The sequence below is a fragment of the Trachemys scripta genome, chromosome 14 (assembly GCF_013100865.1).
Source record: "Trachemys scripta elegans isolate TJP31775 chromosome 14, CAS_Tse_1.0, whole genome shotgun sequence".
NCBI classification, from domain to species: Eukaryota; Metazoa; Chordata; order Testudines; family Emydidae; genus Trachemys; species Trachemys scripta.
In genome coordinates, this window is record NC_048311.1 from 6,825,956 (window position 1) to 6,850,266 (window position 24,311).

A 24,311-nucleotide genomic window follows, 5' to 3' on the forward strand; every position below is an offset into this window, starting at 1 on the left:
ATGACTTCTCGTGTCTTGCTCACAACACACCTGTTAATGCATCCCAGAATCATGTTTGCTTTTTTTGCAACAGCATCACACTGTTGACTCATATTTAGCTTGTGGTCCACTATAACCCCTAGATCCCTTTCTGCCGTACTCCTTCCTAGACAGTCTTTTCCCATTCTGTATGTGTGAAATTGATTTTTCCTTCCTAAGTGGAGCACTTTGCATTTGTCTTTGTTAAACTTCATCCTGTTTACCTCAGCCCATTTCTCCAATTTGTCCAGATCATTTTGAATTATGACCCTGTCCTCCAAAGTAGTTGCAATCCCTCCCAGTTTGGTATCATCCGCAAACTTAATAAGCGTACTTTCTATGCCAATATCTAAGTCGTTGATGAAGATATTGAACAGAGCCGGTCCCAAAACAGACCCCTGCGGAACCCCACTCGTTACGCCTTTCCAGCAGGATTGGGAACCATTAATAACAACTCTCTGAGTACGGTTATCCAGCCAGTTATGCACCCACCTGTGGAAGCAGAGAAAAGAACTGACAGAAGGGAACTGTAATGCATGACGTTTGTTAGCAAGAGTCAGGCTAACTGTAACCCTGATAACGCGAGATTTGTAGAAGCGAGGATTGTGTGAGGCGGGTGAGAAAGAGCTGTGTAAGAAGTTATGATGACCTCAGCATAGATAAAGTGTAGAAGACCTTGGGTAGATAAGGTATAGAAAATAATTGTATGTTGGCAAGAGTCAAAACAACTGAGGAAATGAGATATCAAGATGGCCTATGTATAAACAAAAATGCTGCTGTCCCTCATTATTTTTGTAATGAAAGGTATAAATGCTTGCTGTAATTAGTTACCAGAGAGAGACCTGTTTAGCTCTCTCCCTCTGCACATGTGAGAGTTAATAAACATCTGACTTGCTGTACCTAACAAAATAGTGAGAACTCAGTTTTTCTCCGACACACCTTATAGTAGCCCCATCTAATTTGTATTTGCCTAGTTTATCGATAAGAATATCATGCGAGACCGTATCAAATGCCTTACTAAAGTCTAGGTATACCACATCCACCGCTTCACCCTTATCCACAAGGCTCGTTATCCTATCAAAGAAAGCTATCAGATTGGTTTGACATGATTTGTTCTTCACAAATCCATGCTGGCTGTTCCCTATCACCTTACCACCTTCCAAGTGTTTGCAGATGATTTCCTTAATTACTTGCTCCATTATCTTCCCTGGCACAGAAGTTAAACTAACTGGTCTGTAGTTACCTGGGTTGTTTTTATTTCCCTTTTTATAGATGGGCACTATATTTGCCCTTTTCCAGTCTTCTGGAATCTCTCCCGTCTCCCATGACTTTCCAAAGATAATAGCTAGAGGCTCAGATACCTCCTCTATTAGCTCCTTGAGTATTCTAGGATGCATTTCATCAGGCCCGGGTGACTTGCAGGCATCTAACTTTTCTAAGTGATTTTTAACTTGTTCTTTTTTTATTTTATCCGCTAAACCTACCCCCTTCCCATTAGCATTCACTATGTTAGGCATTCCTTCAGACTTCTCGGTGAAGACCGAAACAAAGAAGTCATTAAGCATCTCTGCCATTTCCAAGTTTCCTGTTACTGTTTGTCCCTCTTCACTAAGCAGTGGGCCTACCCTGTCTTTGGTCTTCCTCTTGCTTCTAATGTATTGATAAAAAGTCTTCTTGTTTCCTTTTATTCCCGTAGCTAGTTTGAGCTCATTTTGTGCCTTTGCCTTTCTAATCTTGCCCCTGCATTCCTGTGTTGTTTGCCTATATTCATCCTTTGTAATCTGTCCTAGTTTCCATTTTTTATATGACTCCTTTTTATTTTTTAGATCGTGCAAGATCTCGTGGTTAAGCCAAGGTGGTCTTTTGCCACATTTTCTATCTTTCCTAACCAGCGGAATAGCTTGCTTTTGGGCCCTTAATAGTGTCCCTTTGAAAAACTGCCAACTCTCCTCAGTTGTTTTTCCCCTCAGTCTTGATTCCCATGGGACCTTACCCATCAGCTCTCTGAGCTTCCCAAAATCTGCCTTCCTGAAATCCATTGTCTCTATTTTGCTGTTCTCCCTTCTACCCTTCCTTAGAATTGCAAACTCTATGATTTCATGATCACTTTCACCCAGGCTGCCTTCTACTTTCACATTCTCAACGAGTTCCTCCCTATTTGTTAAAATCAAGTCTAGAACAGCTTCCCCCCTAGTAGCTTTTTCAACCTTCTGAAATAAAAAGTTGTCTCCAATGCAGTCCAAGAATTTGTTGGATAGTCTGTGCCCCGCTGTGTTATTTTCCCAACATATATCCGGATAGTTGAAGTCCCCCATCACCACCAAATCTTGGGCTTTGGATGATTTTGTTAGTTGCTTGAAAAAAGCCTCATCCACCTCTTCCACCTGGTTAGGTGGCCTGTAGTAGACTCCTAGCATGACATCTCCCTTGTTTTTTGCCCCTTTAAGCCTAACCCAGAGACTCTCAACACTTCCGTCTCCTATGTCCATCTCTACCTCAGTCCAAGTGTGTACATTTTTAATATATAAGGCAACACCTCCTCCTTTTTTCCCCTGTCTATCCTTCCTGAGCAAGCTGTACCCATCCACACCAACATTCCAATCATGTGTATTTGTGACGGGTTGGATCACAGAAACCCCCTTGGGAGCTGCCACCCGATGTGCCAAGACTACCCCTGCTTCTGTTTTCCCTGCCAGCTCAGGACTTCAGCACCCTGTCTTGCTGAGCCAGACACTCCTGTTTGGCTCCAGACACAGATCCAGGGTCTGAATCACTTGTTCCAAAGCTGCAAGTTTACCTGAAAACAGCTCGCAGTAGCGTGCTTGTCTTTAGCACTTAGATGCCCAACTCCCAATGGGGTCTAAACCCAGATAAATCCGTTTTACCCTGTATAAAGCTTATGCAGGGCAAACTCATAAATTGTTCGCCCTTTATAACACTGATAGAGAGATATGCACAGTTGTTTGCTCCCCCAGGTATTAATACATACTCTGAGTAAATTACTAAATAAAAAGTGATTTTATTAAATACAGACAGTAGGATTTAAGTGGTTCAAAGTAGTAACAGACAGAACAAAGTAAGTCACCAAGCAAAATAAAATAAAATGCGCAGATCTATGCCTAATCAAACTGAATACAGATAATTTCCTTACCAGTTCCAGAGTGCTCCCTTTTACAGGCTAATCTTCTTTTAGCCTGGGTCCAGCTATCACTCACACCCCCTGCAGTTACTGTCCTTTGTTTCAGTCTCCTTCAAGTATCCTGGGGGGGGGGGGTGGAGAGGCTCCTTCTTTAGCCAGCTGAAGACAAAATGGAGGGGTCTCCCACAGGTTTAAATAGACTCTCTCTTGTGGGTGGAGACCCCCCTCCTCCCTCCTATGCAAAGTCCAGCTCCAGGATGGAGTTTTGGAGTCACCTGGGCAAGTCACATGCCCCTGCATGACTCAGTCTTTGCAGGCCGATGCCATTGTCCACATGGCATCTTGCATGTCTCCGGGAAGACTTCTCATGTGGATTGGAGCATTCCAAGATGCATTGTTCCCTAAGTGTCTCCTGATCAGGTACTTAACCTGGCGAATTCCTTCCTAAAGAAGCTGACCAAATGCCTCACAAAGCTTACTTAGAAATCAGGCAAGCATACAGCCCATATTCTTAACCTCGAGTAGAAAATGATATATACGTACAAATTGGATGAATAGATATAGTAGACCAGAACCTTTACGGAGATATGTTACATGGCCCAGGCAGCACAAAACATATTTCAGCTATGTCGTTCATACATTTATAAGCACCCCCTCCCCATAAAGCCTTATAGGGTACACTGTCACAGTATTATCCCACCAAGTTTCAGTGATGCCAACAATGTCATAGTTGTATTTATTTATTAGCACTTCCAGTTCTTCCTGCTTATTCCCCATACTTCTCGCATTTGTATATAGGCATCTAAGATACTGGTTTGATCTTTCCTCCCAGTTTTGTCCTGACTCTCCTTTCTCTCTGCCAATATAGCCCACACTCCCTCTCGTTTCCGACCCATCTCCCCGGTCTCCATGTTCCCCACTTACCTGTGGGCTTTGCTCACCTGTCCCCGTCGAACCTAGTTTAAAGCCCTCCTCACTAGGTTAGCCAGTCTGTGTCCGAATAGGGTCTTTCCTCTCCTCGAAAGGTGAACGCCATCTCTGCCTAGCAGTCCTTCCTCGAATAGCATCCCGTGGTCTAGGAAGCCAAAGCCCTCCTGGCGACACCATCTTCGCAGCCAGGCATTCACCTCCATGATGCATCTGTCTCTGCCCGGGCCCCTACCTTTGACAGGAAGAATTGAAGAGAATACCACCTGCGCTCCAAACTCCTTCACCCGTACTCCCAGAGCCCTGTAGTCACTCTTGATCCGCTCAGTGTCACACCGCGCAGTATCATTTGTGCCCACATGGATGAGTAGCATGGGGTAGTAGTCAGAGGGCTGGATAATCCTCGACAATGCCTCCGTAACGTCTCGGATACGGGCCCCCGGCAGGCAGCATACCTCCCGAGATGAGATGTCAGGGCGACAGATGGGCGCCTCCGTCCCCCTCAGCAGAGAGTCTCCGACCACCACTACCCTACGTTTCCTATTCGCAGTGGTGGCAGCAGACTTTCCAGCCTTAGGGGTACGAGGCTTCTCCTCCTTTACTGTAGGGAGTGATTCCTTCTTTCCTGTGTCAAGAAGAGCATAATGGTTACCTATAACCACGGCAGGAGGGCTCGGAGCAAGGGTGGAGCACTGCCTGCTGCCAGAAGTAACCAGCTGCCAGTGTCCACCCTGAGCCATCTCCTCCTCCACCAGTGGTGTATCAGCAGTCCTGTGTACTGGGACAGCTACCTCAGCTGTCTCCACATGGACACTGTCGAGGAATTGCTCATGGATACGGATGCTCCTCAACCTAGCCACCTCCTCCTGTAGCTCTCCCACCTGCTGCCTGAGAGATTCCACCAGCAGGCACCTCTCACATTGGATGGTCCCCCCAGCCTGGATATCAGTAAGTGGAAATTGCAAGTTACAGTCTTTGCAAAACCACACCAGGATCTGGGTAGAGGCATCCATGCTTAGGCACTCTGTCTGGCTACAGGCACAGGTGGAGGAGACAGTAGCAGTGCTGGCACAGGTGTTGCGGGTCTTCCTAACCATCGTAAGCCTCCCTCTGTCAAACTCCTGTCTGCAGCCCCCTGTCAGCTGAAAGGGTTGTTTAAGCGAAAAGTTATGAATGTAGTTGCTTTATAGGTATTAAGGGGAATCAAGAGAAAACAGACGGAACTGGCAAGGGACCCTCGCCCCCTTCCTGCTCCCCTTCCAAACTCCCTTGCGAAACTCCCTGTTAGCAGCCCCTGTTCGCCATTCCTCTTGAGCAAGTTCCTCTTGCTCCCCAGTCTGCCAGCAGTTGCTCTGCCCAAGGTGCTACTGGGGTTGCAGCCTACTCCAGACACAGGTATCCCTTCTCAAGCACCAGGTGGCTACTGATCTAGCACTCTCCTGCAGCTCTTTTTATATGGGCCTGCTGGGCCCTGATTGGCCGCTCCTCACAGCCCCTCCCCTATTGGCTGCTTGCTGCTCTATTAACCCCTTATCTGCCAGTGTGAGGCAGATGCCTCATCACACTATCTTTTGTGTAACCAGTTGGCTATTGAACCATATTTGATCACTTTCCATGTGCATAACAGGATTAATGCCTACTCATTATCGATACAAGTGTCCATAATTATACTTCCAATCATTAATATTAATAATTTGCATCAAGCATGTCTTAATAATTCCTAAATGCTAATATGTTCTAACTGCCTATTTACTGCCTAGTTACCAGATTGCCAAAGTGCCCCACCAACTCCTTGTCTCAGAATTACTTTTGTAATTCTGCAGTATGTCTGTACATTTGTTGTCATTTGTTTGTCTCTCAGAATGAGAGTGCAGAATTGATGCCCTGGGGTTAACTTCTTGGGCCTGCAAATTTTTAGCTAAAAACTCAGGCATAACTACTCACTCCAGGCCTTGTACTAATAAAACAAGCCATTATCCATAGCCCAGACTAATAATCCAATTGGGGGTTTCTAAGTGCTTCCCTGCTCCCCACTCGCCCTGCAGCCCCCGCACCTCCCCACTCCTGCAGCCTCTGCGCCCCCCCCCTGCCCTGCCCCTGCGCCCCCCTGCCCCTGCAGTCTCTATGCCCCTGCCTGCCCTGCTCCTCCTTGCCCTGCAGCCTCTGCACCCCCCCACCTGCCCTGCCCCTGTGCCCCCTGCCCCTGCAGTCTCTATGCCCCTGCCTGCCCTGCTCCTCCTTGCCCTGCAGCCTCTGCACCCCCCCGCCTGCCCTGCCCCTGCACCCCCTGCCCCTGCCTGCCCTGCTCCTCCTCGCCCTGCAGCCCCTGCACCCCCCCGCCCCTGCAGCCTCTGCACCGCCGCCTCTGCCTGGCGGGGGCTTCAGACGCTCAGCGGTGACTGGGGCAGTGCGGGTCCCTGCAGCCCCAGCACATGCCGCACTCCTCGCCCCGCGCCGCAGCCTCCTTCCTGCCGTGCAGGGTGACGGGGCCGCAGGAAGGGTCCCCCAGTGGCCGGGGAGTCCCTGCCCTCAAGGGAAGCCCAAGCCGTTGGCTGGGCCCAGCCTCCCCATGGTCCTGTGGGCTCGGCTGGGGCGCACGGTCCGCCCGACATCCGGGGGCAGCAGCGGCCCCTTCGCCGCCTTCTGCGGCTGCGCCCCCCTTCCCCTGCCCGAGTTTGCTACAATGTAGCTGGGCGGCTGGAATGCGCTGCAGACCCTGCGGGTCGTGCTGGGGTTGGGCGGACCCTGGCTTATGCTGCCTCCCTGTTTTCCCGGACATGTTCGGCTTTTTGGCAATTCCCCCCGGACGGGGATTTGAGTACCAAAAAGCCGGACATGTCTGGGGAAATCTGGATGTATGGTAACCCTATAGTTTGCTAAATTTGCTGCTGTTAGTTTGTACTTTAACATGACATCGCGGGGTTAATTGGTTGCTTTCCATCCCCCTCACACTTTTTTTTTTCTGAAGTTTTAGTGAAGGGTACTTTGGATACTTATGTGAAAAGTTGGTATTTTGTTTTGTTTTTGATAAAGAATGACAGAGGTCTGCTGTATTCCACAGAAATTTTAAAGCAACCACGGAGACAAATATTTTTCTGCCTTTTCGAACAATTCCAAAGTAAAGAAAGCACCGACTAAGGCAACTGCGTTGCAGGGATTGTACTAGGTGACTAAGCCTTTACCAGCAAAATGTACCACGTTAAGCAAAAAGCATAAGAATCAAGTCAATGACACTGTAGAAACAGCAGCTGACAAACACAGCACTCTGAGTGTGAGAAGGGAGCCTTTAAGATCACAGAATTTAGTTGCTATGATAAAAAAGGTCAGACTTTGCCTGTTTTTGACCAGTCTAACTAAATATGATGTCCGCTCTGGGTCAGGCTCTGCAGAAGTTCCATTGGCCCTAGTGCGCCTTCCTCTTTCCCACCCCTTACCCAGGTTCTAAGTGGGCAGGGGTGGCTCCAGGCACCAGCGCAGCAAGCGCGTGCTGTCGCGGCCTGCCGGTCGCTGTGAGGGTGGCATGCAGGCGGCTTTTGGTGGCACACCTGCGGGAGGTCTGCTGGTCCTGCGGCTTCAGCAGCAATTCGGCGGCGGGGACGGCGATGGCGCGGCACCGGCGGACCTCCCGCAGCCATGCCGCCGAATCCACGTGACCGGTAGACCGCCCACAGGCGCGCCACCGAAAGCCGCCTGCCTGCTGTGCTTGGGGCGGCAAAAAACATAGAGCCGCCCCTGTAAGTGGGAGACAAAATGAAACATGCAAATTGTGAGGTATTGTGGCCTGGTGTGCACAGGACCATGGTATTCACAGAAGGGAGTATTAGGACAAACATAATAATGCCCAGGATTACAGGCAGCACACGCATATATATATTGCTGGGTGCTTTTTCTTACATTGACACTAGCAATAAAGTATTTTGAAGGACAACCTAGATATTAAATCCACTGTAGCAACTGTGTTAGTACTGAGTCCAGAGCACTTGCAAGGTCATAAGCCAGGGGTCGGCAACCTTTCAGAAGTGGTGTGCCGAGTCTTCATTTATTCACTCTGATTTAAGGTTTCGTGTGCCAGTAATACATTTTAACGTTTTTAGAAGGCCTCTTTCTATAAGTCTATAATATATAACTAAACTATTGTTCTATGTAAGTAAATAAGGTTTTTAAAATGTTTAAGAAGCTTCATTTAAAATTAAATTAAAATGCAGAGACCCCCGGCAGGGCCGGGTCCAGGCACCAGTGTAGCAAGCAGGTGCCTGGGGCGGCCAATGAAGAGGGGGGCGGCACGTCCGGCCATTCGGCAGCAATTTGGCGGCGGGGCCGTTACTCCCTCTGGGAGCGAAGGACCTGCCGCCAAATTGCCGCCATAGAATGAAGCAGTGGTAGAGCTGCCGCCGATCGCGATCGCAGCTTTTTTTTTTTTTTTTTTTTTCTGCTTGGGGTGGCAAAAACGCTAGAGCCGGCCCTGCCCCCCGGACCAGTGGCCAGGACCAGGGCACTGTGAGTGCCACTGAAAATCAGTGCGTGCCGCCTTTGGTTGCCTACCCCTGTCATAAGCGAACATAAGACATAGGAAGGGACTTCCTGGGACATCAAGTTCAGTCCCCTGCTATTTCAGACAGTCCTGTCATATCATCCTGTTCAAGCTAGTTAGGTTGTTTTCTCCACTGCTCCACTCTCTTACAGATCCTCACTCCTCTGATGGATAGAAACTTTCTCATTTCCAGACTAAATTTGTACATGGCCAGTTCATCCTCATTTGTTCTTCTGCCAACATCTTTCAGCTTAAATACCTCTTCCCTGTCCCTGTTGTTCATCCCCTGATGTATTTGTACAGAGAATTCTGGTCACCTCTCAGCCTTTGTTTCTCTAGGCTAAACAAGCCAAGCCGTTTCAGTCTACTTTTGTGAGACAGAGTCTTCATTTCTCTGAGCATCCTACCAGCCTTTCTCTGCACCTGTCCCACTTTGAATTCATCTTTCTTGAACATGGGTGACCAGAATTGTACACAGTGTTTCAGAGAAGGTCTTACAGTGTCTTGTATAATGCCATTAATACATCCCTATCTCTACTGGAAATACCTTGCCTGATGCATCCTAGCATTGTATTTGCCTTTTTCCTGGCCACATTACATGGGTAACTCATAGTTATACTGTTATCAACTAAAACACCCCAGTCTCTCTCCTCCTCTGCTGTTTACAACTGATGAGCCCCTAGGTTATAGCAGAAATTCTTGCAATTAGACCATAGTGACCTTTCACTTTGTACTATTAAATTTCATCTCATTTCTATTACTCCAGTCCCAAAGCGTATCCAATTCTTCCTGTGTAATAGTCCAGTCCCACATTGCTCATGACCACTCTGTGAGACAGCAGGTCTGACAGCTGCAGTGGGAAGAGCAACAGCAGACTAGGGAACTAACTGATGGTGCTGCTGCTTGGCCTGATGGCCAGTAGGCAGCAGCAAATTCCAGCCCTGGTGCCACCCTCTCTTCCCCCTCCCACTAGAGCATCCAGTTGTTTCTCCTCCTCACTACCATTGTCCTGCTGTCAATGATTAATTCTGGGTGGGGAATGAACCACTCCATACAATTCATGGGTGGAAGTGTGCATGGACAGATGTGTCCATTGTGATTTGGTCATGGGAAGTTCCATTCTTATAACTGACATACTCGGGTGGGGGGCAGGAGTTCACATTGTGATAGCTGGGAGGAATGAGCTGCTAACTTGTAATAAATGATTTGTGCTGCTCAATCTTTTGGTGTGTGAGTGCTTAGCACACACTAGAGAGGAAGGAATTTCATGACAAAACTTTTAATAAAATCTCAGATCAGCACCATAAATTATAATAAAACTGGCAATGAGGAAATGGAACACATTGAATCAGACAGGCAAATCAGTACAGCTCACTGATATGGTTCTCACAGGTTATCCATTACAATGATGATTCCTTTCCCCTCCCCTCCCCCGCATAGTGCAGATGTGGGCATCCATGCCATCTCTTACTTCCCTCATCCGCCTATACCCTACCTCTCTTATCAGAGGTGCACTTTCTGGCTGTCTATACCAGGCTCATAAACTGGGTTTATTCTACAGTGAAGAGAAGCCCACAGACAGCAAGTCTTTTATTACAATCTGGTTTATTTTAATCCATAACTACATGGGAGTGAACATTGCAATGACTACTGAAGTCAGGGAAATAATTGTTATCAGTCACAGAAAAAAACAGCAATTGCCAATGTTTTATGTCATAGAAATGTGCTAATGTAAACCTAATTGATTAGTTAGAATCATTATATGCACATGTTTTAAAATGCTGTGATAGAGCAGCAAAATTAGTTTTCTGAGATCAATGCAAAGGAGTACAGGATATTTCATTTTAAAAAATTTAAAAATGATTTTGGCAAAACAGAAAAGTAAACTTGTCAGAATGCAGAATTTGACAGAGTGACACTATCTTGTAATAGCCTAAATAAACCTGCAGTGTTGCCGACTCATGTGATTTTATCATGACTATGGCAATATTGCTAGATTTTCTGAAACACAAGCTGCTGGCATTGAGATGAGCTGAGAACTACAGGTTTCATGAAAGGAAAGGAAATCTAGCCTTTGTGGTTTTGGAAAAAGCCTTGAAAATATGAAGCTAATGCATCCCAAAGGCCCAGAAACAAAAAGGCAAAGATAAAGGAGGAAGGACAGGAGGATCCAGGGAACTACAGGCCAGTCAGCCTCACGTCAGTCCCTGGAAAAATCATGGAGCAGGTCCTCAAGGAATCAATTTTGAAGCACTTAGAGGAGAGGAAAGTGATCAGGAACAGTCAGCATGGATTCACCATGGGCAAGCCATGCATGACTAACCTAATTGCCTTCTATGATGAGATAACTGGCTCTGTGGATGAGGGGAAAGCAGTGGATGTGTTATTCCTTGACTTTAGCAAAGCTTTTGATATGGTCTCCCACAGTATTCTTGCCAGCAAATTAAAGAAGCATGGGCTGGATGAATGGACTGTAAGGTGGATAGAAAGCTGGCTAGATCATTGGGCTCAACGGGTAGTTATCAATGGCTCCATGTCTAGGTGGCAGCGGAGTGCCCCAAGGGTCAGTCCTCAGGCCGGTTTTGTTCAATATCTTCATTAACGATCTGAAGGATGGCGTGGACTGCACCCTCAGCAAGTTTGCAGATGACGCTAAAGTGGGAGGAGTGGTAGATATGCTGGAGGGTAGGGATAGGATATAGAGGGACCTAGACAAATTAGAGGATTGGGCCAAAAGAAATCTGATGAGGTTCAACAAGGACAAGTGCAGAGTCCTGCACTTAGGATGGAAGAATCCCATGCACTGCTACAGACTAGCGACCAAATGTCTAGGCAGCAGTTCTGCAGAAAAGGATCTAGGGGTTGCAGTGGATGAGAAACTGGATATGAGTCAACAGTGTGCCCTTGTTGCCAAGAAGGCTAACGGCATTTTGGGCAGTATAAAATAGGAGCATTGCCAGCAGATGGAGGGATGTGATCATTCCCCTCTATTCGACATTGGTGAGGCCTCATCTGGAGTACTGTGTCCAGTTTTGGGCCCCACACTAGAAGGACGTGGAAAAATTGGAAGGAGTCCAGCGGAGGGCAACAAAAATGATTAAGGGTCTGGAGCACATGATTTATGAAGAGAGGCTGAGGAACTGGGATTATTTAGTCTGCAAAAGAGAAGAATGAGGGGAGATTTGATAGCTGCTTTCAACTACCTGAAAGGGGATTCCAAAGAGGATGGATCTAGACCAGTGGTTCTCAAACTTTTGTACTGATGACCCCTTTCACATCGCAAGCCCCTGAGTGTGCCCCCCCTTATAAATTAAAATATATTTAACACCATTATAAATGCTGGAGGCAAAGCAGGGTTTGGGGTGGAGGCTGACAGCTCGTGACCCCCCATGTAATAACCTCGCAACCCCCTGAGGGGTCCTGATCTAGACTATTCTCAATGTCCCCAGTTTGAGAACCCCTGATCTAGACTGTTCTCAATGGTAGCAGATGACAGAACAAGGAGTAATGGTCTCAAGTTGCAGTGGGGAGGTTTAGGTTGGATATTAGGAAAAACTTTTTCACTAGGAGGTTGGTGAAGCACTGGAATGGGTTACCTAGGGAAGTGGTGGAATGCCCTTCCTTAGAGGTTTTTAAGGTCAGGCTTGACAAAGCCCTGGCTGGGATGATTTAGATGGGGATTGATCTTGCTTTGAACAAGGGGTTATACTAGATGACCTCCTGAGGTCCCTTCCAACCCAGATATTCTATGATTCAATGAAAGAATTGAAAATGCATTTATTTTTAAAAATTCTTAATTTGTTGGTGCATGAATCATTACTTTGGAATTATTAAAGTTTTAAATTCTATATATCAACATTTAATAATAATTAGAGTTGGAATTTTCCTTTCAGATGGATTTCATATAAAATATAGAATATTTTGGAAATTAGTTATAGCACACACCAAAAAAGCACAAAAAAGCTGGATACAGAGGCAAAATAACAGCTGAAAAAGGCAGTCCTCATTGGTGCATCAAAGAAAATTGAAGAAGTTTCGATAGTCAGTTTAGAACATGAAGAATAAGCATTTGCTATGGAGGAATTTTATATTTATATTTATAAATTGTATATTACAAATTAATTAAAATACAGGCAGTTTTACATTAGAATATTGTGAGATGTGACTGGTTAATCTACTACCATCAGTTAATATTAATTAACATTAATACTACTGTTAATATTAATAACATTGTTTATGATGATTTATTATAAAAACAAGGTAGCAAATGACACTCATCTGGACAGTGTTAATCAAGTGAAATGATGGAGTGTTAAGAACAATAAAAGGCATAAAATAACTTATCAAAACAAATAATTAAAAACAGTGAAAAAACATTTACTGTAGATTACAGGAAAGGGGGTCCGTCCAGCTCAGGCAATAGCAAGAGCAGATAAGTCAAATTTGTGAAGGCTGCATGGATCTGCATCTTACGTCCATGTCAGCTGACAGAATTCATTTAAACGTACACAGACACAAAACACAGCTGCCTTGTCCAGGCAGGGGGCTGCACTGCGAATTAACCATCAAACCATATGGAGATACAGGGTGCTGCTGAGAATGTCTCCCACGTCCTGAGCCCCAGCTCCTGCACCCTGCCTTTGGTTTCATATATCTGCCCTCCTCCTTTCGCTGCCCACTCTACACAGTGGCCCCATCCCACCCCTCCAATTTGCCCTTGGCTCCCCCCTTTATGTCTGTTTTGCAGGAAGCAGAGTCTGGTGGTAGCAAGGCAGAGTGAGGGGAGGGCAGCAACTGCTGCTCAGCAGATGAGGGTTGAACTTCCTGGGTCAGACGCTGCAGCTGCTACAGCCTCCCTCGCCTCCTCCATTGTGAGCCGGGAGCTTGGGCTGAGCCGCTGCTGCTCCCCAGCGGGGTGTGTGCGGGGAGAGCCCTTCCCTAGCAACTCTCTGTACCCAGCCGGGAGGGACTTTCTCCGGGGGCTGGAACCAGCCCCTGGGGCAGCCCCGGGCTCTGCCGACACCAGCTCCTGAGCCGGAGCCTGCAGGTGAGGGGAGAGACCCGGGGGAAAGAGCTGGGGCCGGGCAGGAAAGTGACTCTGCACCAACGGCCCCTCCTCGCCCCAGCTCCGCTCCCGGGGGCGGGGGTCTGCGAGTCCCAGAGCTGCTGCCCTCCCTGACCCCCCCAGGCTTTGCCCCCCTGAGCGCCTGCAGGAGCCGAGCCAGTTCCGGGAAAGCGAACGCCCCGGGCCGGGGGAGGGACCGAGTCTTCCAGCCCGAGGGATGAGGGCAGGAGGGAGACAGGGGAGAGACTGGCAGAGGCAGCGGGAGACTTTCCTGGGACACGGTGAGGGGCAGGGAGAGGAAAAGCCAGTTCCTGCCTCTGCCTAGTCCCGGTGCTGCTGGGGGGATGCGCTGCCCTGGGGACAGTGTCAGGGGAAATCTCTCAAAGTGGATTCTTTAATCATTATAGCTGGAGCACAGAGTGACACTGACAGTTAGTGTTGGCTGCACAATTTCAGACTAAAGGAGCCTCTTCAGTTGCTTATAACATCCTCACAGTTACTAGATGCATCTGGCCTCTCATGTAGTCTGGCAATTGCTATGTTTATCTTTATAGTTTCTGTCCTCTGTAAATTTATTTTGGAAAGTCTGATAAGAAGCCAATTAGTCTGTTAATGAAAAGGGAATGGGAACAAGAGCAAGTTACAATTTTACCATTACAAAAAGGATTGTTTCTTTTTAATCAGTTCTAGTGCTTTAAGAATTTGGACTAGACATTTTACATTGACAAAGAAGGAATTCCTATGTCAGACACAGTTCTCTCTCCAGTCTGGCAAAATCTCTTTTGCTGGAGACTTTTTAGAGAATGTAGGAAACAGCCACAAATGTGATTCATGGGTGGGGAAAAAATCCTTACATTGAGAAACATCAAGAGCTCAATATGTTAGTTTATCATAAAAAATAAATATATTGGAAGACTGGGAGGTGACTTGATTACACTGTATGATTACACTTCAGGGACAGAAAATAGTGGTAATAAAGGGCTTTTTACTCTAGTGGATAAAGGCCCAACATAAGCTGGTATCTGGACGCTGAAGCTAGATAAATCCAATTAGAAACTAAGCATAAATTTTAATAGTGAAGGTGATTAACCACTGGAATAAATTACCAAAGAAGTGGTAGATTCTCTTGATGTCTTCAAATCAACACTGGATAACTTCTAGAAAATATGTTTTGCCAAACATAGGTCTTTCGGGAGATGCAAGGTTAACTGGGTAACAATTCATGGTCTCTGACATACTGAAAGTCAGACAGTGGTCCTGTCAGGCATTAAATTCTATAAATTTTAGGATCTGATTCCACAAACTTCTGAGTGGTCCCCTGGAGGAGGAGATGGGTCTGTGTTATAAATAAAGTGATGAAGGATGGGATCTTTAAATACAGGAGCATAATTTAGACACCTAAATCCAAATGTAGGCCACTAATTTAGCATTCCCCTAGAATGGTAGAGAAAGTCTGGGGGAAGTCAGGGTTTGAAATGGACTAAATCCCTTCTGAAAACCTCCCCAGCCACACTTGCTGGAGGATTCGCTGCACCTTGAAGTCTTTAAACCACAAGTTGAGGACTTCAGTAGCTCAGACATAGATCAGGGGTTTGTTACAGGAGTGGGTGGGTGAGATGCTGTGGCCTGCGTTGTGCAGGAGGTCATACTAGAAGATCATAATGGTACCTTCTGACCTTAAAGTCTATGAGTCTATTCTTGCCCTGACAGGTTGCAGAATAACATCCACATTTTGCTCCAGGTCATCCAATCCATGGAAAGACAGGGAAGGGAAATGGCTGCAGTGGAGCCAGTGACCTTTGAGGAGGTGGCTGTGTATTTCTCCGAGGAGGAATGGGCTGTGCTGGACCTGGGTCAGAGAGCCCTCTACAGGGATGTGATGCGGGAGAATTATGAGACTGTGACCTCGCTGGGTAAGGATTCCTGTCCTCTCTGGTATTAGAAGCTGGGAGAGGAGGGCTGAGAAGTAGCTGGGTTGTCTTCTGTGCAGGGTTCTTCAATGATTTCCCCCCACCCCCCTGCCCATGCTTCAGGGGTCAGTCTGTATAGTCCCCAGCTCCTGTGTGTGAAAGACCGTCACTTCCACATGCCCTCACACAGGACAGCAGAGTCAGGGATACAACAATGGTGCTACCCTTCCATAACCAAGGTTTTCAAGTGAGACAGACTCACTCTCTCTTCACCCTTCCTGAGGTTACTTCCGTCCTCTTGGGCCTCTGAGCACTTTGTGACCTCAGAGCTGGACAAGTGTCTCAAGTCATGACTCAGCTTTGCCTAAGTGGCCAGATTTTCAAATGAGCTTTATCTGCATCTTGCCCACGTTCCGCCTCAACCAGTTGTTTTAGCAGGAGGTACCAAGGTGTACTTCACTCTTCTACTAGTCAGGAAGGGCAAGGACCAGTGTCATGGGGCTGTGGCCAGTTTCTGCTAGTGCTTCTTTCTTTTGCCAGTGTGCTGAATTCTTGCAAAGAGGCTGTTGTTCCTGGTGTCTGTTCCTGGCGGGGGTTGATTTCTGTGAAATTATGATTTCTCTCACTGAGAGTCATTGGGCTCTGCGCTGACTGAGGGCTTATGAAGTACCGGTAATTTAATATCTGGGTGTACTATTTGTGGAACATCACTAGAGTAGAAAAATGTGAGGAGGGGTCTTGTGTTTCAGGCACTGCACTTGGAATCAGAAGACTTAGGTTCAGTTTCATGCACTACTACACACTTGAAGCTCTTGTAAGTCTCTGAGGCTGTGACTTTCAAAGATACCCAAGGGAGTTAGACATCCAGCCCCTGCTAACTGAGTTGTCTGGCCACTTTGAAACTCACAGTTTTAACCTCTCTGGTCCCACAAGAATGAGCTGAGGTCTGGAAAATCTGCCTTTGAATAAGAGCTTTGCTTCACTACCGTGCTAAATCAGTACCCCTGCAATCAATGCTCTCCTGTTGACATAATTACTTCTCCTCAATGAGAGGTGGAAGCTATGTCGGCAGGAGAGCATAGACACTGCATTAGGTTGATTGTAAGTTACATTGCTCAGTGGGCTGGGTTTTTCACACCCCCGAGCAATGTAACTTACATCAACTTAAGCCGTCATGTAGACAAGACTTGAGAGACTTACAGAGCTCAGTCTATTAAGTTCATACAGAAGAGATGTTTTGAATACATAGGTGCCTACATGAAGAGAAGATTTCTGATACCAGAGGGCTCCTTAATCTAGCAGCCAAAGTCAGAATGTGATTCAATGAGTAGAAGCTGAAGATGGGTGAATTCAGGCCAGTCATAGTCAATGGAGTACATTACACAAGAGTGTGGTGGAGTCTTCATCATTTGGATGTCTCTTTCTAATAAATATAGTCTAGCTCAACCACAAGATATGGGATTGATGGAGCAATCTTTGGGTGAGGTTCTCTGGCCTGTGTTTGACACAGGAAGTCAGACTAGATGTTCATAATATTCCTGTCTAGCCTGTACAGCTAAAAACGTATGTTTGCAGATCTGTACATTAGTTGGAAAGTCAGTCAGTCTTGTCTCTGGTCTCAAGGCCCAATTCAGCAAACCATCACTAGTCACCAAGCACCTATACAGAGGCTTAATTTCATGAAAGTCAATGGAACTCAAGCACTAAGTTTAAGAGATTTGCTTTACTGGGCACCTGGGAGATTATGGGGATGCGGTAGTTGAATTTGTTAGGATGGAACCTCTCTTGCATCTAGAGAAGGTATGACTTGAGATCAGCAGAACAAGGATAATGGACTTCAAAAAAGCAGACTTAGAGAATTAGTAGGTATGGTTCCCTGGGAAGAAAGTCTAAGCAAAAAAGGACTTCAACAGAGCTGATACTTTCTCAAAGAGACAATATTTAAGGCACAGCAGCAAACTATCTTGATGTGAAGAAATATGGCTGCATCAGGAGATTTTTCAATAACCTGAAAATTGAAATTGAAAGGGAATCCCACCAAAGTGGATATCTGGAGAGATTGCAAAGGATGGATATGAGCGAGTAGTAGAAGCATGTAGGGATACGACTGGAAAGGCTAGGGCACCAAACGTGTTGCACATAGCAAAGGATGTAAAAAGCAATAAGAGGTTCTTTAAATACATTAGGAACTAGAGAAAGATGAAGGAAAATGTTTGTTCTCTACTTGGCGGGGAAGGAGAGCTAATAAAGGACAACATATTTTGCTTCAGTCTTGGCTAAAACAGTTAATTGTGACCAGATGTTTACCACATCTGCTATTAAGAAAGAAGGCACACAAGCCAGAATAGGAAAAGAACAGGTTAAAAAATATTCTGTTAGATTTATTCAAGTTGTCAGGGCCTGACAAAATTCACCCCAAGGTACTTAACCAACTAGATGAAGCAATTTCCTTTCAGAACTTATTGAGGTGAGTGAGGTCCTAGAGGACTGGAGTAGGGCAAACATGGTACTTATCTTTAAAAGGGGAACAAAGAGGACCTTGGGAATTATAGATGAGTCAACCTAACTTTGATACCTGGAAAGATACTGAACCAAATTATAACAGTCAATTTGTAAGCACCTAGAGGATAATGAGATAATAAATAGTAGCCACCATGTATTTGTCAAAAACAAATCATGCCAAACTAACCTAATATCCTTCTTTGACAGGGTTACTGGCCGAGTGGGTGGGAGGAAGCAGTAGACATGATTTATCTTAATTTTAGTAAAGCTTTTGAAACAGTCCTATATGACATTCTCATAAGTGAACTAGGGAACTGTGGTACAGTACTACTGCTGAGGAGGAACTCTGAGTTATAGTGGATCACAAATTGAATACGAGTCAAAAATGTGATGTAGTTGTGAAAAAGGCTAATATCCTGAGGTGTATCAACAGGAGTGTCATATGTAAGACCCAGGAGGTAACTGTCCTGATCTACTCAGCGGTGGGGAAGTCTCAGCTGGAGGACTGTTTCCAGTCCTGGGTGCCACATTTTAAGTAAGAAGTGGACAAATTAAAGGGAGTCCAGAGGAGAGCAACAAAAATGATAAAAGTTTCAGAAAACATGAGCTATGAGTAAGGCTAAGATTTTGTCATGGATATTTTTAGTATAAGTTATGGGCAATAAAGAAGAATTCATGGAAGCTGGAGACCTGTCCGTGATTTTACTAAAAATATCCGTGACAAAATGGGGAGGGAGAAGGCTCCAGCACCCATTGCTGCTGGGGCTCTGGAATCCCCCACTGCCCACGGTGGCTGGACAGCTTTGGGGGCCCGCACTGTTCCTGGCAGCTTGGAGTTCCAGGGTTCCCCTGCCACTCACAGCTCAGAGCTCCGTGGGGGCCCCCATCACCCACGGCTGCACAGAGCTCCAGGGGCCCCCACTTCCTGCGATGGCCATGAACTGTGTGGTTCCCCCGCCACCCATGGCAGCTTGGATGTCCCCCACCCGCAGTGGCCACCTGGATCTGAGCCACCATGGGCAGTGGGGGGACCCCGCAGCTCCGAGCCACTGCGGGCTGAAGTCATGGAGGTCTCTGAAAGTCATAGATTCCGTGACTTCCATGACCTCCATGACAAAATCATAGCCTTAGACATAATGAGACACAGTCCCCAGCCCAATAAGCTCACAAGGTATCTTCCTGATCTGGCTTGTGTTAAGGAGCAACTTGTGTGTGTTGGGAGAGGGTGGTATATTTGGCAGGGATGGAGACTTGATTGTACCCCATATGTCTTGAGAGCAAAACAATTCTGCTCAGCTCCCTAGAGAAATATATTATGGCAATTCCCTAGGCAGAGTGGATGAACCATTGGTCTAGACCAGCGTGTCAAGGGGTCTGACTGATTTATAGCCCAATTCCTATAGCGTGGGGGTGGGGAGAGGAAGGAGCCTTTCTGGGTTGCTTATTCAGCTCCTGGATCTGGAAGTAGTAACAGCACTCACCTTAATGAACAAGATCAGCACTTATTTCCTTGTCCTCCCCCCGATGCAGGATTTCCAGGTTCCAAACCCAGTGTGACCTCCTGGCTGGAACGAGAGGACAAACTGTGGGTCCCCAGTCTCCAGGAATGGGAGATACGGAGAGATGCCTATACAGGTGAGGAATCAGCTACACTGATTCAGAAACCAATTATTGTATCCTCATGGCAGATGTCCCTTAGGCATTTTCATGAAGCCTGTCTGGCCCTTCAGCCCCTGCCTTCATCTATATTTGAAGGATAGGTCTCCTCCTCTCTCTCCTCTGGGGCAGGGTTTGGGGGTGGGTAGGGTTCAGCTGCTGCTATTTCAGTCTCCCCCGCAGTTATTTTGGTTTGTTCTGCCCTTTACTGTTCCTCTTTCTGAGGTTCCCTTCCCCCCCGGCACAGGGAATGACTCGTATCTGGATTCTGTTTGTCACAGCAGGTGAGAGGATGGTGAATGAGAACAAGGAGGAGAATCAGGAATATCCTGAGCAATTGGAACCACACAGGACATCAGGAAGATCTGAAGGGGAGGCTTCCCAGATTCCTGAGCATGGAGATGCTGCCCCTCTGGCCTGCACTGACTTTTGCATGCAAGAAAACCAGCTGGGGCAGAGACAGTGTAAATCCTCTAACCAGAAAATATGGGTTAAGAAAAACAAAGACATGGTTCAACAGAGAATCCCCACTGGTAAGACACCCTACACATGCGGTGACTGTAGGAAAAGTTTCCGGTGCAGATCACAACTTACTAGACACCAGAGAACCCATACAGGAGAGAGACCCTACACGTGCCTGGACTGTGGGAAAAGATTCAAACAGAGCTCAGCCCTAATTACACATCGTACAGTCCACGAACGAAAGAAGACCTATAACTGCCTTGATTGTGGGAAGAGCTTCAGTCGGAGCTCAACCCTTATTCAGCATCAAAGAATCCACACAGGAGAGAAACCTTATGAATGCAGTGAGTGTGGGAAAAGCTTCCGTGTGAGCTCAAATCTTCTATCACATCAGAGAACCCACACGGGGGAGAAACCCTATGAATGCCCTACTTGCGGGAAAAGCTTCATTCAGAGCTCAAACCTTCTATCACATCAGAGAACCCATACAGGAGAGAGACCCTACCATTGCAATGAGTGTGGGAAAAGCTTCAGTCAAAGTTCGTCGCTTATTAAGCATCAGAGAATTCACACAGGAGAGAAACCCTATAGCTGCCTGGACTGTGGGAAAAGCTTCAGTTACAGTGTAGAACTCAATGATCATCAGAGAACCCATACAGGGGAGAGACCCTACAAATGCAATGAGTGTGGGAAAAGCTTTAGTTGCCTCTCTCACCTTCGATCACATCATACAACCCACACAGGAGAGAAACCGTATAACTGCCCTGAATGTGGGAACAGCTTCACTCGCAGGTCAACCCTTACTACTCACCAGAGGATCCACACAGGGGAGAAACCCTTTAAGTGCTCCGAATGTGGAAAAAGCTTCCGTGCAAGCTCAGCCCTTTCTGAACATCAAAGAATCCACAGTGGAGAGAGACCCTACAAGTGTCTTCACTGTGGGAAAAGTTTCTATAACAACTCAGCCCTTTCTAATCACCAGAGATCTCACACAGGTGAGAGACCTTACACATGCAATGAGTGTGGGAAAAGCTTTAGAAGCAGCTCACATCTTCTGTCACATAAGAGACTCCACAGTGGTGAGAAACCCTATAAGTGCACTGACTGTGGGAAAGACTTCCGGCACAGCTCAAACCTCAGTACACATAAGAGAATCCACATAGGACACACACCCTAGAAGTGTCCTGGCTAGGATTGGGCCAAGGGAAGGACACCTTTTCCAATTCCCACGAATCTTAAAGAGTCAGGCCAGGCTGGAGTGGCCATGTAACTAGGACATGAAATGTTTATTAAAGCAGAAAATGAAATAATCTTCCTGGGACAGAGCCATGAAGAGCAAGAGGCTGAGATAAGATTTGCACATTATGACAGCATTTGATTATGACTTATCAAGAAACTGTGAACATCCTCCTTCATCTCCCAGTTTTACTTTTGATGTTATCACAGGGGTAGTCAATTATTTTTGTCAAGGTCCACATTTCTTGGTCAAGGTTCAGGCTTCAGAGAAAATAATAAAAAACAACAATAATGATAATCATTAGTAAATAAAAAGATTTGGGGGCCCATTCAAAAGTTTCTGGCGGTCCAGATTTGGCCCATGGTTGACCTACTGACTACCCCCACCTAGAACCAGCTTCATCTGATAGAATGTAACTTCTAATTTATACTTGATAGTGTTTTAGACCTGGATGCTCCAAGGGACTGAGGCGCTGTGACACTGAGGATTGCAATGCCTAATTTTTAGGCACCTAGAAAATCACAGGAATGACACTGGGATCCACAAAGCCTGAGTTAGTAGCCTAGACTCCATAGAAAATGAATGGGGTGAGATAGGCATTTTAGATTGTGATTCATAAAGGCCAGCAGGTGGGGAGCCACCAAAGCTAGCCAATGGGACATGCCAATGAAAGTAGTGTGGTCTAAGCCCCATCCCTCTCTCAGAGATAGGCTCCTCTTTGGTCTTGCAATTCATGATGGGTCATGTTCTGTTAGGCATGTTCAGAGGCCATGTAACACAGCACAAAACAACGGGGGATTGAGGAGGAGAAAGACAACCTTCTTCGTAACCTTAGTCCCCCCTCCACCTGAATTTGAACATGGATCTGCCAATTCTCAGAGGAGTATCCTAGCCACAGAGCTAGTCTGGCTGTGGGACTCACTCAGTCTATCCCAGTAAAACAGTTCCACTGTATATAAATACTTAGTCACTGGGCCAGAGAGAGAGAGTGAGACTAACTCAATAGTCTTGTGGTGAGGACACCCACCTGTCAGGTGGTAACCTTGTCTCCAGTTCCTTTGCTCTAATGACTCCTTACATTGACATTATCCTAACTTCCACCATGAAGAAGAAGACTGCACACTGAACAATGGAACGAAGGATGAGAAATTCCACTTACTAGTGGAAGTGCAGAAAGATTTCAATGCTTATTGCTAAAATTCTATAGGGAATTTCTGTGCTTCAAAGGAAGTCAGAATTTGGCCTTGGAGAGAATAATTATTGTTTTCCTAGAACACAGAACCCATTAGAGTTCAGTTCTATTCCATAAAACCAAACTCTTGGGCTCTTAGGTTTATGTATGATTTTGGTATTTTCCAGTTAAGAGCGCCTAACAACTTACATCCAACTATAAAATATTTCCTAATTTCAAATGGTGCAAAAGAAAAGAATTTCACTATCAGTAGTGATTAAAAAAATCAAGCCTTAAAGCAGTTTAAGATTGGAGGAAATACTCCCAAGAGTATAACTGGGCTAATAGAATTTGAAAATGACAACATTGTAACTAAGCCTTTGTCTACACTAGCACTTTTGTCAGCAAAAATTTTGTGGGTCAGGGGTGTGAAAAAAGCACACCCCTGACCGACATAAGTCTCACCGACAGACATGCTTGTATGGACAGCACTATGTCGGTGGAGACGCTCTCCCGCCGACGTAGCTACCACCGCTCGTTGGGGGTGGTTTAGTTATGTTGGCAGGAAAACTCTTTCCTGCCGGCATTGACTGTCTATACAGGAGACTTTACAGCAGTGCAGCTGCTGCAGTACAGCTGGGCCGCTGTAAGGTCCGTAGTGAAGGCATAGACTGAAACTGAGCTGGTGCTGATTAAACCGCATGCTTTCCGCTGTAGCTGCCAGAGTTATTCTTCACACCTTGTGTGTGTGATGGTGATGTCACCTCACTTAGTTTACTGCTTAATAGAGCTACCCTTCAAATCTTTTTGGTTTGATGAGGACATAACTAAAGTTCAACTGTTCTTATTGTGTTATCATATCTATGGAAATTCATTGATTATTTTTTGTTTGCTTTCAGCTCAGTTCCTAACTGTAACTGCTACTGAGAACTTGTAACTTTGTTGTTCACTGTTCTACTCTGTCCTGTATTTTACACTTAACCCCTGTGACTGTTCTGTTTTTACAGGTGTGAGTGACAATTACTTGCAAGTCCTTTGGTCTCTCACCCTTGTATCATTACTTTGTATGTGTGAGTGAGGAAATTGTCTTCTAACTTCAGAATCTCACTACAATCTTTATTTGTGTGTGTTCTAAACTTCAGAATACTTTTATGCTAATTTCAGTTGTGTTGTGTATTTTTAACTACAGAGTAATATAATGTGTTAATACCTCATGCTACACAATAGTCTCATTCCAATCTTGGTTTATGAATTTAACTAGTTCCTATTTTCTTTGTCTACTTTAAATACCAAAAGCAGGGTACTTTATGATAGTTCTCTTTCTGTATATGAACGTTAGTGTTTTTCTGTGGAATTATCTTTAACAATCTTCTATCTATTAACTCAAACACCAAAATCTCTCCCTGCAGTACACTATCTGCCTATCAACTTGCTAAGAACACTCTCTAAACCTGCTTGATTAACTTTAATTTGAAAACTTTGATTACTCAAATTACTTTCTGATCTTTCATACTTATAAAATTGCCTATTAATTCCATAAAATCTGAGCTAATCTTATCTGTTTGCACTGTTGCAAGGGACTGGGCTAGAAGACCTCTGGAGGTCCCTTCCAGTTGTATGATTTTTGTACCCCAGCTTTTGTATGTTTCATTGCAACCATTTCTAGCTAGAAACGTATCTAAGCAATGCTGAA

General features: G+C 45.8%; 1 pseudogene; it reads left to right on the plus strand.

Annotated features, from left to right (window-relative positions):
• Positions 1 to 13,462: 13,462 nt before the first annotated feature.
• LOC117887133 overlaps positions 13,463 to 24,311 on the plus strand; it is a 154,460-nt pseudogene continuing 143,611 nt past the window's right edge.